Source organism: Triturus cristatus, chromosome 9, assembly GCF_964204655.1.
Source record: "Triturus cristatus chromosome 9, aTriCri1.1, whole genome shotgun sequence".
Taxonomy (NCBI): Eukaryota; Metazoa; Chordata; class Amphibia; order Caudata; family Salamandridae; genus Triturus; species Triturus cristatus.
This window is the reverse complement of record NC_140592.1, coordinates 399,925,928-399,940,098: the sequence shown is the minus strand read 5'-3', so window position 1 is coordinate 399,940,098 and position 14,171 is coordinate 399,925,928. Positions and strand designations below refer to the sequence as shown.

Below are 14,171 nucleotides of genomic sequence, written 5' to 3'. Positions count from 1 at the left end.
TGACACTTCCTGTTCCTCTCACATTTCTCACATATCCTCCCACAATCTAGTTGGCACTCTAGCCTGGTTCTTGGTCTCTCCTCTCCAACTGGAACCCTGTATCACATGTTTCTAACTTCATTACTTCTTCTTACACCACCAACCATCAGTCAATCATACTTCTCCTGGATCTGTTGCTACTTTACATTGTACTAAATGTTTTTGTGCCCACAGACAATCTGACACCATCCTCAAAGGTTTCTCCCAACTCTTCAGCCATTGTATCTGTCTTCTGTTGCTCAGCCCTTTCCACATTCATGCCTCCTTAGTTGGGTGGCTCCCAAGTTTCTGTCTAAAGCCATTTTCTTTTCTCCATCCTCATGTGGGGTATAATTTCTCCAATTTCTGTTACCACATGCGTGCCAATGAAAACCCAATGTTTTCTTCTTCTCATCTTTCACACCTCAGCTTCCCGCTCAAATCTCTAAATACTATCAGACATTGTATTGGCTTTGTGATCCCTAATGCTTAACTTGTCAAGAAAATACATTATCTATTGCATATCTGAAACAAACCTACCTTCCCTGCATCCTGGTGGCCCTCAAAGTTTTGCCCGGGAGCAGTTTCCTCTACCAGGCTATATCCTGGTCAGACAACATGCCTAGTGTGGAAGTATTAATCAACAAGCAGCCAAGCGCAAGGTGGTCATTAGTCTCCACTTCACCAATTACAATTCATCTAGTTAACCAAAATGGAAAGACTCCATCTTGTTGACTCTTTCTTTGCTTCGAAACCAGCTGTCAAGATAAGTTGTCCCACATTTTACTTTCTTCCGTTCTACTAAAGGTTAAAGGGGCATTCCTTGGTAATGCACTATTAATTTTATGTTGCACGATTGTGCTGATGGTGCCGTGCGGTGGCTAATTGCTCCCTTGGTGCTCCCTCCTTGTTCATTGGGAGCCACAGGCAAGCCGAACTGCATGTAGTTGCACATGGTTCACCTTTGTTGGTTTTGTCTTTTTATCAACATTTGCTCACTGCATATAGCATGGTTCTGTGGAACGAGTGGGAGGAGAGGGAGGCCGATGCTTGTAGAGTTACAAAGATGACAAGTGCAGTCTTACTTTTATCTCCATGCCTGCGGACCCGCTGAAATGCCAACAGCTGGGGAGTTTTGAATCCTCTGACCTTGCATCTGAAATAATCTGAGCATCATTGAGGCCCCAAAAGACAACAGTGATTTTATGGCATATTGTTCTTTGGGAGGCATTAGGACACCAGTAGACAAGTTGTAGAAAACTGATGAGTATTTTGGACATTTTACAAGTGCTCCTCAGTTACACCACTGCTGGAAGAGTATTAAGGGGTTGCAACTATCATATTACAAGCTGGTACTGAGGAGCTAAAACCAACTGCCTCCACTACAAATATCTATAACTCTTTGTCATTTTGGAAAGGTCCTGGGTCTGCAGCCTAAAACAATAGTCAGGGGCTTCTCCCCCCCATCTATCCATTTTTAGAAGGTGATCATCTTGTCTCACCGGCAAATCTGATAGCAATGGCTGAGTCTGAGCCATTTATCTCAAAGAATATGTTCAATACGCAAAGAGGACACATCAGAGTATTATTTGGAAGAAGGGCTTGTGGAGGCCCTCAATAACTCAGTTCAATACTCAGTTAGAAGGGCTCTGGCGCAAATCTGATAAATGTCTAATTGCAGGCTTATTTGCATTAACAAGGATACAGTGCTGTAGAACCCATTCAAGACCTATTAAACTCTGCAAATTCAGCACAGGCAGAGGATTCAGATGGCCACTCAGACCCTTCTCAGGGGACTCTACTCCCAGAATCAGGGAAACGCAAAAGAGTTTGGGACATAGACCAAGGCCAGAAGCCAAATAAGCCTGTTGTATGACTCAAATGACATAGTTCATCTGAGGTCTGAAGATTGGGTTCCTTTGACAGCTGTGGTAGAATGTGTACAAGCACACTTTATGAAAAGCTTTGAGAAGGAGGTCCACGATCACCTCCAACGGAATGTCCCAGACCAGTTCTTTCAAGGAAGGTTGTGGACACACTGGTACCCAAATTTGATAACCTTCTTATGGAAAATTTTACGGGACACTAAAAAAGGTATCAACTGGTCTTGGCAGGCATGGAAAGATACATTACTAAACCTCTCAGGACCCTCACCAAGATACTAGAATTAGCCTTTCAGGCTAAAAAGACGAGATTTTCAGTTGCTTAGGATGTTTTGGCATGATAGACTCAATAGGATAAATGGCAGTTGGGGAAATGCAAATTGTGCCATCTCTTCTGAGAGGTGCTGCTCCATCAAATTGTGAATACTTTCACAGAGGTGGACAAGGCACAATTGTCTAGACAGAGGGTCGTTCAACCTGGCCTTTTTGGCAGTGCTGGATGAAGCAGGGGACGTTGGTCAGGTCACATGTTCATTCAAGTCTCCCGGAGAGACTTTTAGTCCTGAAAATGAGTACAACAAGCTACAGGGAATGAGCCTTCTTCCCTTCCAGGTCCAGAGGCAACCATCCTAGATGTGGTGGAGGTAACTATCGAAAAAGCTTCGCACTCAACAGAGAAACTGGATTTACAGGCTAAAAAAACTTCCAGTATTTCAGGCGGTTTTGTGGGGCAGAGTCCGACTTTTTTTGCGCCACTGGGAGATAGCGCAAGACGGCAGGGTCATGGAAATGGTTCAGGGTTTCAAACTAGAGTTTTATGGTACCCCAGTCAATAGTTTGCTTCCATTCTGTTGAGTTTTTCCTTTCAAGAACTTTTGCTCTAGGAAGCACTATGCCGATCCACTGGGATTGTGCGGCAACATATTTCTTGTACAGAAAAACAAGGAGGTTACAGGTTAGTATTAAATATTAGGGACATCAATGGTTGGATTCTTTAGAGGCATTTCAAGAAGGAGGGTTTGTATCTACTGAGAGATCTTCTAAAAGAGCCAGATTAGATAGTCAGCTTGGACCCCAAGGATGCTTATTTACCTATCCTTATTTTCACACCACACAGAAGGTTCCTTCAGTTGCAATGCAGAGATCAGTGGTACGAATTCTCAGATCTTTCCTTTGGCCTCCCATCTGCTACCTGGTGTTTCACCACAGTAATGAAGCCTGTGGTGGAAAAGTTGAAAGCCAAAGGGATTTAACTAATTGCCTGTATGGGCGATCTAATTATCATGGTGCAAAAGCTGAATCAGGTGATGCTTCACCTGTCTTGGGCGATCCATCTCTTGTGAGCGTTGGTGTTGATAATAAAAATAACGTACTCATGATGACTCCAGCACCATATATCGAGGTTCTGGGGTTCCAGTGGATGGATCAAAGCCAAGCTACAGTTAACCGCACAGAAAATGAAAGACATCAAAAAGGAACTCAGAGCAGCTTTAACCAAGCGGGCCCCGGCTTTGAGGCTAGTAGCATGGATTGTTGGCCTCTTGAATTCTTTCTTGGCTTCTTCAATACAGGAGGTTTTTCAGTGCCTTCTACACTACAGAGACTTATGGAGCTTGAAGATTTGGCCTCTTCACAAAGGGTAGTTGTGTGTGGATCAGATAACCCTGTCGACAGAGGCCAGAGGGGAGTTATCTTAGAGACTGGAAGATATGGAAGCCTGGAATAGCAGAGCCACATTTAGTTACCAACCAGAAGTCATCATAGAGCCAGATCTCAGCCAGTGGGCCTGGGGAGCAACATGTGGCTTGGTTTCCACAGGAGGCTGCTGGTCGATAGCAGAGCTGATGATTCACATCAGTTGCCTGGAAATCCCTGTGGACTCATTTGCCATAAAAACCCTACCTCCTTGGAAGGCAAATCGTTGCACACTTCTTCGGATGAACAACATCTCAGCATTTCATTATATAAGCATGTTAGACAGTACATAGTCGAGAATGTTAGTGGAAATAGCCAAGGACTTCTGGCATTTCTGTCTGCAGCATCAGATTTCAGTTTTAGCAGAATACATTCCAAGAAAAAGGAATGTTATAAAGAAATGGAATTCCAGTCATCTGAATTGGAAGTTACACACATAAGTGTTTCAAATGTCGTATCACAATTGGGATCCTTTTGTGCTCTACCTCTTTGCATCTCAGTTGAACCTCCAACTGAAAGAGTTCTCCAGTTGGTGACCAGACGCAGGGGTAAAGGCACTGGATGTGTTTTTTCAAAATTGGAATGGAAATTTTTAACCTGCCTTTCCACTGTTCATGTGATCCCTCAAGTGCCTGCCCAAGCAAGGAGACTAAAAGTGGACTTGGTTCTGCAGACTCCAATTTGTAAGGCACAACCGTGGTTCCCACTTCTTCTACAGATGTCTCGGGATCAGCCAATCAGGCTTCCTTCATTCACGGAGATTCTGCAGGATCCAGTTGGACTAATGCAGCCATTGAAACTGACAGACCAACTGAGGCTCGTTGCTTAGTAGTGTTTTTAGGAAACATTGGCAAATGCCAGGAATTTTTCAACAAGCTGCCCTGTATATCAAACAGGCTTAATCCAGCAATATCAATTGACAACATTTTGCTTCCTATAAGAGACGGCTGTGTTGGTGCAAGAAACGGAGTGTGGAAACCTTGGGGACAGATTTCCACTTAGTAATAAACTTCCTATCTCAGTTGTCAACAGACAGATTGGCTTACAGGTCAGTAGGGAAGTAAATAATTATAGATCTGCTATATCGCCAGGTTAGGCCCCAATGAAAGGAAGGCCTCTTGGCAAGCACCCATTAGTGTGGACATTGATGTGAAGGATTAGGTATTAAAATACTCTCAATCCAAGCTGTTCCATTTTGTGGGGTGTGAATGTAGTGTTGATGTTTCTGGAGAGATGGCCAGACAATTTAGATCTGTTTAGCAAACAATTGTCTGCTAAACTAACTATGTTGACGAGTGTCAGATGTGAGAGCATAGGATTTAATTGGTAGAGAATTGTCTCCAGGTGGAGTTCTTCTCCATATATCCAGATAAACAAAGACTTATTCTAGGTTTGTATCATATCCTTACCTCACAGACAACCATAAGATGTGTATAGTTCAGTGCTTGAATGCATATGAAGAAGTAAGATCAGACAATGCAGGTCAATAACTCATTGCCTTGCAGAAGTCATTCAAGCCAATGACACTACCTACTCTTTCCAGGTGGGTAAAATAGCTTATGTCTGAAGCAGGTATAGATATTAGAAAATTTGCAGCACTGTCAACCAGAGGTGCTAATGGCTCAAAGGCTTATAAATTAACTTCTAGGTTGGAAGAAATTATGAGAGAAGTAGATTGGTCTTTAGAATCAACTTTTAAAAGGTTTTATTGTAAACATATTGTAGATGTTGCTTCTTTTGTTGTGGCTAAGCTTTTAACAAGCATAATCTGAGTCTCTCGTCCTGACATATAATAAAAACTTTTCTAGCTGACCCGTCATGAACATTCAATTCTATTAAAGACACCGAGGCAACAGAGGGAAGAATTATCCTACCAATGCATGATTGTGGATATGATTATCGTTTACACTTACATTTGTTTGCATTAAGATTCCTCCTTTCCCCACCCATATTTATTGAGGTAATTAACAAACACATAGGTTACTTCTCATGTTTCTGTTTGAGGGAACAAACAGAAGCGGGAATAAGGACGGTGGCTGATCTACGGAACGAATACAAGCAGGAGTATGTCTACGGGCCAAAAATAAATACACAGACTTGTTCTGCAGTTGAAGTTGTGGCTGTATGTTTATGGACTGGCAAGTAAAAAGATTAACAGAGAAAGAAGCAACAAGATGGTGTCTCGATATTTTGATTAACGAGATACTGGTGAATGGTGGACTGGAACATGATGAAATGCATGTGGGTCATAGGAGACGTAGTAGTCTGTATGTTTTTTTTCCATTGGCTGCTGTACGTTTTCAGTAAAGAAACAGAAGCATAACGCCTGCCATGTATTTTATAGAATTGAAAGTTCTTGACGCATCAGCTAGAAAATGTTTTCTTCATGTTTCTCTTTCTCTTCTTAGTGACATTTTTTTTTCATGGAGGTTGAGGTTGCCTTAATAAGGCAGGGGAGAGGGGAGGGAAAGAGAGAGCAGGGTGGAGAAAAAAAGGGGTGGGGGGGAGTTTTAGACTGAAAGGGTGAGGAAAAGGTAAAAAGAGATTAGAGGTGGAAGGATGGGTCTTCCATGGTCTCAGAATAAGTGACCATATTGTGGGGGATGTGGAGGTAATGGAGGTGGTTTGTGGCATATTAGAAACCAATTCTGGCTGTCCCCTTGTGAACCACAATGAACTTAAGCTGTACTTATGTGCAGGTGGGTGTGAGGGTGGGGTAGTGTGGTCATGCTTGACGAGGGTAGTAAGATGCAAGTATGACGCACGATAGGGTGGAGATGGTACGAGGGATGTAAAAGCCACTCTAGGTCTGGTTATGGTGCAGTGTGCTGAGGAGATGGCAAACTTACTGTTGGTCCAGGTAGAGGACCGTGGGGTAGGGGGTGTGTAAGGGAACGGTGCCCAGCCTGTAGCAGCACAGGAACTCCGTCCGCAGTGGGGCAGATGAATTACTGAAAAAGATGTAAAAATAGTGAGGACCCGTGTCAAAGGGGATGCAAGGAACTATGAGGGAGACTGTGGTCGGGGCGGTGGAGAACAATGTCTCGTCCGTGGCATTCTTTACGCATCACTCAAAATCGAGCAAAGATAAGGGGAAATCCTGAATAGAGAATGGTGAAACACTGGTGTGTCGATCCGCTGCCAGTGAGTGGGCAAGTGAGCCTACAAGTGAACTTACCTCAGAGCACCAGAGGTTGAAGATGATCCGGGGTGGCAGGAACGCCGTGTGCGTATGCCTGTGCATACATTAAATCCGGAAGCGGCAATCGCAGATGGGCATGCGTACACCGAGTGAACACTAGAGTATCAAGTGGTTCGGTCATGGAAACCGGTAGGCGCCATTATGGGTGTCTTGCAGATAGGGAGATTCGGTGGGTAAAGATTGGGTAGAAGGGAAAAGGGGATGACAGAAGAAAGTTAGTCAGGTAATAGATTATAAATGGTGCGCAACTGCCATAATTGAGTCGCAGTAAAGAATTAAGCAACTAGCAGACATAAAATATGTTTGATAGATTGTGGCACTATTATACAGCCGATAGTAATCGTAACAATACCAACGTTCAATTGAACAATTAAATACAAACCGGCGCTGCTGGCGTTGAGCAAGGCACAGTAATGGTGATTGCAAAGTTATGTGTGAAGTATGCACATATTATATTAGACATTGGGTTAGCAAATTTCCAAACAGAATGTAGATGGAGGCAGTTGGTACATTATGAGTGTCACCACCCAGAAGTTAGGGGTACTTAACAAGTAGGTGGGTAAAAAGCCTTAGGCTTAACAGTAAGTACAGTGATCACAATTAAAAGCATACAAAAAATTGTGAGGAAAAAGAGGACGAGCTGTAGTTCAAACCAGGTTAGTCCAGTCCTCCATACGGTTCAGTACAGTATGGAGACTGTTAATGTGTACGATCCATTTAAGCTCCTCCTTATTGAGGATTCCATTGATGTCGGTGCTTGGAGGCGGTGGTAGGATCATGTTGATTACTTGCCATTTTAAATCATCCTCCCTTGGTGCAGCACTTGACTTGAGAAGTGCTACACCAAGGGTGCATTTGGTGCACTGAGAAAAACACATTACTTGCTTACAACAGCCATCACCCTCGTGCACTGTGAGACTCTCTACTCTTCTCAGGTCCTCCGTATTAGACGGAACTGGTTTTTCAAAAAGGATTATTTTCAGGAAGCTCAAACTCTCGAAGAAACTGATCAATAGAGGTTACCCCCGTAAACTTGTCAAAAATTCACTCAAGCAAGCTTGGTACTGTCCTAGAGAGACGCTCCTGACTCCCAAATCAAAAAACAATGAAGATCGGATGGTATATGTAACAACATTCTCTCCAATTTTGAATTCGGTCAAAAAGTGTATCTCAAAACATTGGCAATACTTAATGCTGGAAAAATGACTCTAGGACGTCCCTCATTTGCTTTCAAGAAAAACAAGAATATAAAGGACCACCTAGTCAGGGCAGCATTACCCCCAAAAAAACTCACAAACACTTACTGAGATATGGGGCCTCCCACCAACACTGGGCCATTATCGCTGTGGGGGTGTAGTGTTTGCCACTTGACCATCGAAAGTAAGAAATCTGTCTATGGAAGCATTGATGTAACCATAAAACACTTTTCCAACTGTAAAAATGTTGTATATGCGATTACATGCCCATGCAAACAAATTTATATTGGGCAGACCATGCAGAAAGTCAGGATTAGAATAGGTCAGCACCGGAGCAGACTGGGATGCCAAACACTGAATGCACCCTTGGTGTAGCAATTCACAAGTCAAGGGCATACAGAGGATGATTTAAAATGGAAAGTAATCAACGTGATCCTGCCACCGCCTCCAAGCACCGACATCAATGGAATCCTCAATAAGGAGCAGCTTAAATGGATCCTACGCACTAACAGTCTCCATACTGGACTGAACCATATGGAGGACTGGACTAACCTGGTTTCAACTACAGCTGGTTCTCTTTTTCCTCAGAAATGTTTGTATGCTTTTAATTGTGTTCTCTGTACTTACTGTTAAGCCCAAGCCTTTTTACCCATCTACTTGCTAAGTACCCCTAACTTCTGGGTGGTGACTCTCACAATGTGCCAACTTCCTCCATCTACATTCTGGTCAGAAATTTGCTAATCCAATGTCCAATATAATACGTGCATACTTCACACATAACTTTGCAATCACCATTATTGTGCCTTGCTCAGCGCCAGTGGCACCGTTTTGTATTTAATTCTTCAATTGAACGTTGGTATTGTTACGATTACTATCGGCTGTCTAATATTGCCACAATCTATCAAACTTTTGTCATGTCTGCTAATTGCTTAATTCTTTACTCCGACTCAATTATGGCAGGATGCGCACCATTTATAATCTTTGACCTGACTAACTTCCTTCTGTCGTCCCCTTTTCCCTCTGACCCAACCTTCACCCACCGAATCTTCCTATCTGCACGACACCCATCATGGTGCCTACCGGTTTCCATGACCAAACCACTTGCCGCTCTAGTGTTCACTCGGTGTACGCATGCACACCTGCGATAGCTACTTCCAGATTTAATTCGTGCACCGGCATATGCACATGGCTTTCCTGCACACCCTGATCATCTTCAACCTCCGGTGTTCTGAGGTAAGTTCACTTGTAGGCTCACTTGCACACTAGCCGGCAGCGGATCGACGTACCAGTGTCTCACCGCTCTCTTTATTTCAGGATTTCCCCTTACCTTTGCTCGATTCTGAGTGGCCCGTAAAGACCGCTACGGACGAGACATTGTTCTCTCCCGCCCCCAACCCTCTCCTACTTTGGGTAAGCGTTCTTTTGGAGACCACGGTCTCACTCATAGTTCCTTGCGTCCCCTTTGACGCGGGTCCTCACTATTTTTACATCTTTTTCAGTAATTCATCTGCCCCACCCCGGACTGAGTTCCTGTGCTTCTACGGGCTGGACACCATTCCCTTACACACACCCCTACCCCGCAGTCCTCTACCTGGACCGACAGTAAGTTAGCCATCTCCTCAGCACACTGCACCATAACCAGACTTAGAGTGGCTTTCACATCCCTCGTACCATCACCACCCAATTGTGCGCCATAATTGCATTCCACTTCCCTCGTCAAGCATGACCACACTACCCCACCCTCACACCCACCTGCACATAAGTACAGCTTTAGTTCATTATGGTTCACAAGGAGACAGCCAGAATTGGTTTCTAATATGCCACAAACCACCTCCATTACCTCCCCACCCCCTACACTATGGTCACCTATTCTGAGACCATGGAAGACCCATCCTTCCACCTCTAACCTCTTTTTACCTTTTCATCCCCCTTTCATTCTAAAACTCCCCCACCCCTTTTTTCTCCACCCTCCTCTCTCTTCCCCTCCCCTCTCCCCTGCTTTATTAAGGCAACCTCTCAGCCATTCTGTTTCTTCTGTCCTGATGATGATCCCATAACCGCCGTTGGGGATCAAAACGTCTTTGAAAAGCACATCTTGACTCCAAACTCTTACTCATGATTAATATGGAGCTTAAGATGTTTTTCTCATTGTGACTACTGTAAATTATGTATCACTAAAAATTCACTCCGTAGTTATATGCCTGAGGTCAGGAAATCTGTTGATTTCCATAACCCTGTCACTTCCTGCTCACTGCATGATACTATATGTTGTTCGAGTTTATTGACTGTGTAAATCAATACAATCTCTTCCATTTGGAAACTAACATACGCAACTCTAATTGTGGTTTTGTGGTTATGATTGCATCTTTTCCTTGATAGAGATCGCTGTCTGTAGTAACATACTGCTATCCTTGGTCCCTTCTGACTTACAGTGTTCCCTTGTCCTTTGTTCACATACATGTGCCAAAATCTAGGCATTCTGCTCAACAGTGTTTTATACCGAGCCATGGTTAATGAGAAGTGAATGATTAAATGTGCACACCAGACAGCCAAGGACATGCACCTGACAGAGCATATGCTAGTAGTAAGGGAGTTTTGTCCCAACATCAATGCAACATATTTTACATAACTACAGTGGGTCACCAATGAAAACAGGCAAAGAGTTTGATGGTGCACAAAAACTGTAATCCTCATGTGGGGGCAGTGAAACAAAAAGCAGAGGCTTCTCCAATGAGTAGCTAGTGTGCTACTGTTAGGTCTTCTGCTACCTGTAAGTAGCTCTCCTGTATGCACCCCAGGCTCCTAAATTAGAACCTTTTGCTTTGTTGAATAAATATATATGTGCCAAAATGGTGTATTCAAGATGAATATATGTGCATTTTCAGAACTCAAAAGCTGAAGTTCAGAGAAAAAATAGCAGAATTTTCAAAATATATTTAAAGCTGATTTTTGAGTGATACATCGTGTGGAGAAACTTATTAATAATGTTATTACTTTCATGCCCTGGCACTGCAGCTGTGGCTAAAATCTATTACCTATGTAGAGGTATTCCACATTGACAAAGCCGTTCCTTACATTACTGCTGGCAGCACTGCCTGATGCACTGAGGAGATCGCTGTTGGTAATCTTTCATACACTGGACACTGTCTGATGCAGTCACCATTACAACACTAATAATATTAGTAGCTTGAGATGATTTTCATTTAGCATAAGCAGCTCTTATTACACAAAAGGTTGGAGACCCCTGTTCTAGAACAACACATCAACATCCAGCCTCTCCTACCCACATATAAAATAAACATCTACAGCTTTTCCATTCTACTCTTCTTGAATTTGATACAATGGTAGGCTACAGTGAGACGGTAATGCTCTGTGCAGTTTAACACAGCAATTAAGGTTAGTTGCACCAGACTGTGCAAACACCATGGTGTGTGCTAAATTGCTATCTAGGTGCAGTTTAGATGTAAATAACATATTTGGTGGTATATTCCACAAGGCTGGTAGAGTTGTTTAGTAAAAGTGAAAGCACTTTGCCTAGTTTTGTTGAGTTTTGATTCTTTTAGTGATGAGAGGACACTCCACCCACAATGTTTTTGACCACAAACCACATTTTTTTAACCATATTTATAACACAACTGTAGAAACAGTCAAATCAACCTGTTATACTAAACAATATAATATTTTTCTCTATCTTGAAAGATATTTAGGAATCTAGGCTCTAAAGTACTCTTCAAATTAGCAAACTAGGTTATGCAATATTCACACCAACTGGTTTCCACATGGGAATGCAATTTGCGATGCGACCTATGTACTAATAGGTTGCATAGCAAATTGGATATCTGCACAGAATATCACACATGAGCCTGCCTAATTAATAGCAAGTAATAAGGTTCCAATTTATGGCCACCTGCAAGTGGCTGTAAATGCAGGTAAGGAGACCTGCAAGAGGCAGCAGACCAACAGTCTTGCATTTACATTCCAAAAACTGAAACTTTTGAAAAAGCAGCATCTGTCCATTAAAGAGACTGATGCTGCTTTAAAAAAAAAGAAAAGCTCCATGCTTGGGAAGACATCAGGGAGAGTAGGCTCTGCTCCTGTCGAGGCTATCGTCACAGTTCCTAAAATGGAAGCTGTTGAGGTGTTGGTATCTGATCAATGGTTTGTTTCTGCAATTGCGGTCACAAATCAGTGACATACTCCAGTCTAAAACATAAACAGGAGGAGGACTCCTCTTTCCTGTCTCCTTTCCTGACCCATATAAGGGCTTTTGTAAATAGGAAAAAAGTATTTTGCGATCCCAAATCCTGTAATTTTGAGAATCCTGGGCTTTGCAGCCACAAAATTCCTTTGAACATCAGGTCTGTACTCTCTCTAACCACAGAGAGGGATCAAAAGAGTGTTATAGTCAAATTGTAGATTATTTGACTGGAAAGATCACCTCACTAACATGTACTTGAAAGTTCCGGAGAAAATTAATCCACTTCTGAACTAGCTATACATACCAAATACACTATATCCCATCTAATGTCTTTGTTTAGACTACTCGATAAGAAAGACTTTGCTCAAATAATTAAATCATGCAAAATATTATGCTTTTCATGCCAGCTACTACATTTCTTGGAATCCCCTCCTCACTGCTTTCTCTCCACCCTTGCACAGCAGGAATAGGTGGAGGAATCAGCAAACATGAGCCTGACATATGGAAGCCTGATCACATCTAAGGCATATGAACTACTTTAAACCCTCTGCTTCAGTCAAACGCTGGTCATTGGGACTTGAAGCTCCGCCCACTCTCATCCCATATTTTTTTGGGGCTTGTTTCATTGTCCTCTGTAAACTGTGGCTTCATTGGTTAATAGGCTTAGTAGTCCCTCCTTAGTACCGCCTTGTGTCATTTTATAACCTCCCATGGCGACCCCCCTGGTACGTGTGTTGTTACTCAGTATGCTTTAATTACAGCCTCTGAGTACTATTTTCTGAAATAGCTTTGTCCTGCCTGCTGTTGTAGGCAGGACATGCTCTCTCGCAATGCTTTCTTTTTTATTTTTATAGAGAAAACGCATTTGCAATGCAATAGGTCTCGCATTTCTGAAAGTTTAAGCTATTGGCATTGTAAATTACAATGCCTTTTATTTATCTGTTTTAAAAACAACACATAAATAAAAGGCATTGTCATTTACAATGCCAATAGCTCTCGTAAATGTGAGACCTATTGCATTGCAAATGCTTGTTTTGTTTGGCAGACCCTCTGTTTCCAGAAATTCCTGAGCAATAGAAAATCATTTTTTCCGGAACCTACCCTGTGTATCCTTAATTAGTACTGTCATTGTGGTCAATTCTTGTTTCCTGAACATGTAGGGGCAGATTTATGTTAGACTTGCGCCACTTTTACACGGCCGTTGCGTCACTTTTGTGACGCAGCGGCGGCGTAAACCCTGTGCCACGTTGCGCCCCATTTACATCTTGATGCATCTATGGAGATGCGTCACGGTGTAAAGCCCTGCGCCACATTAAACCTGCGTCAGGTTTAATGTATGCAGGGTGGGCGTTCCATCGGAAAAAGCCTCGGACTAGTGACGCAGTGAAATCTACAAGATTTCACTCAGTCACTTTTCCGACGCTACTGCGTCAAAACCTTGCGCCTGCTTGAAGCAGGCGTAAGGCATGACGCAGCATGTTAGGTATGGGCAGCCCCTAAACATTGCTGGAGTTGCATCGTGCTTGCGACACGACTCCAGCAATGCGCCGCCCTTACGCCATCAGATGCGTCACGCATCTGTTTATCCTTGCGCCATGATGCGCTGCATTGTAAATGCGGCGCATCTGTGGTGGCGCAAGGGTCAACTTGCGTGACGCATCTTTCCTGGCACATCCCTGCTGATTTGCAGGGTTGCGCCAGGAAACATAAATTTGCCCCGTAGTATTTATCAGTCTATCCTTAATTCTTAGCTTCCACTTGTTTCAGTATTCAGTCTTTTCACATTTCTTGTTTCCCTTTCTTTGCTTCCTTGGTTCAGATTGTGCCTTAGTTCCCAGTTTCCCAATGTGCTGTATTGTTTGTTTCTTTCAAGTGTATGTGTCTTCCCGTCTTTCCTTTTAAGCACTATTCCATTGTTGGTGCGTATTAAAATCCCTACTCTTGTTGTTACTGTTTTGCATGTGTCATTGCCAGAATTC

At 43.0% G+C, this 14,171-nt stretch overlaps 1 protein-coding gene across 2 annotated transcripts in view; it reads right to left on the bottom strand.

Annotated features, from left to right (window-relative positions):
* Positions 1–14,171, bottom strand: part of LOC146798034 (sprouty-related, EVH1 domain-containing protein 2-like) — a 220,196-nt gene that overhangs the window by 25,104 nt on the left and 180,921 nt on the right. The window lies entirely within an intron of this gene.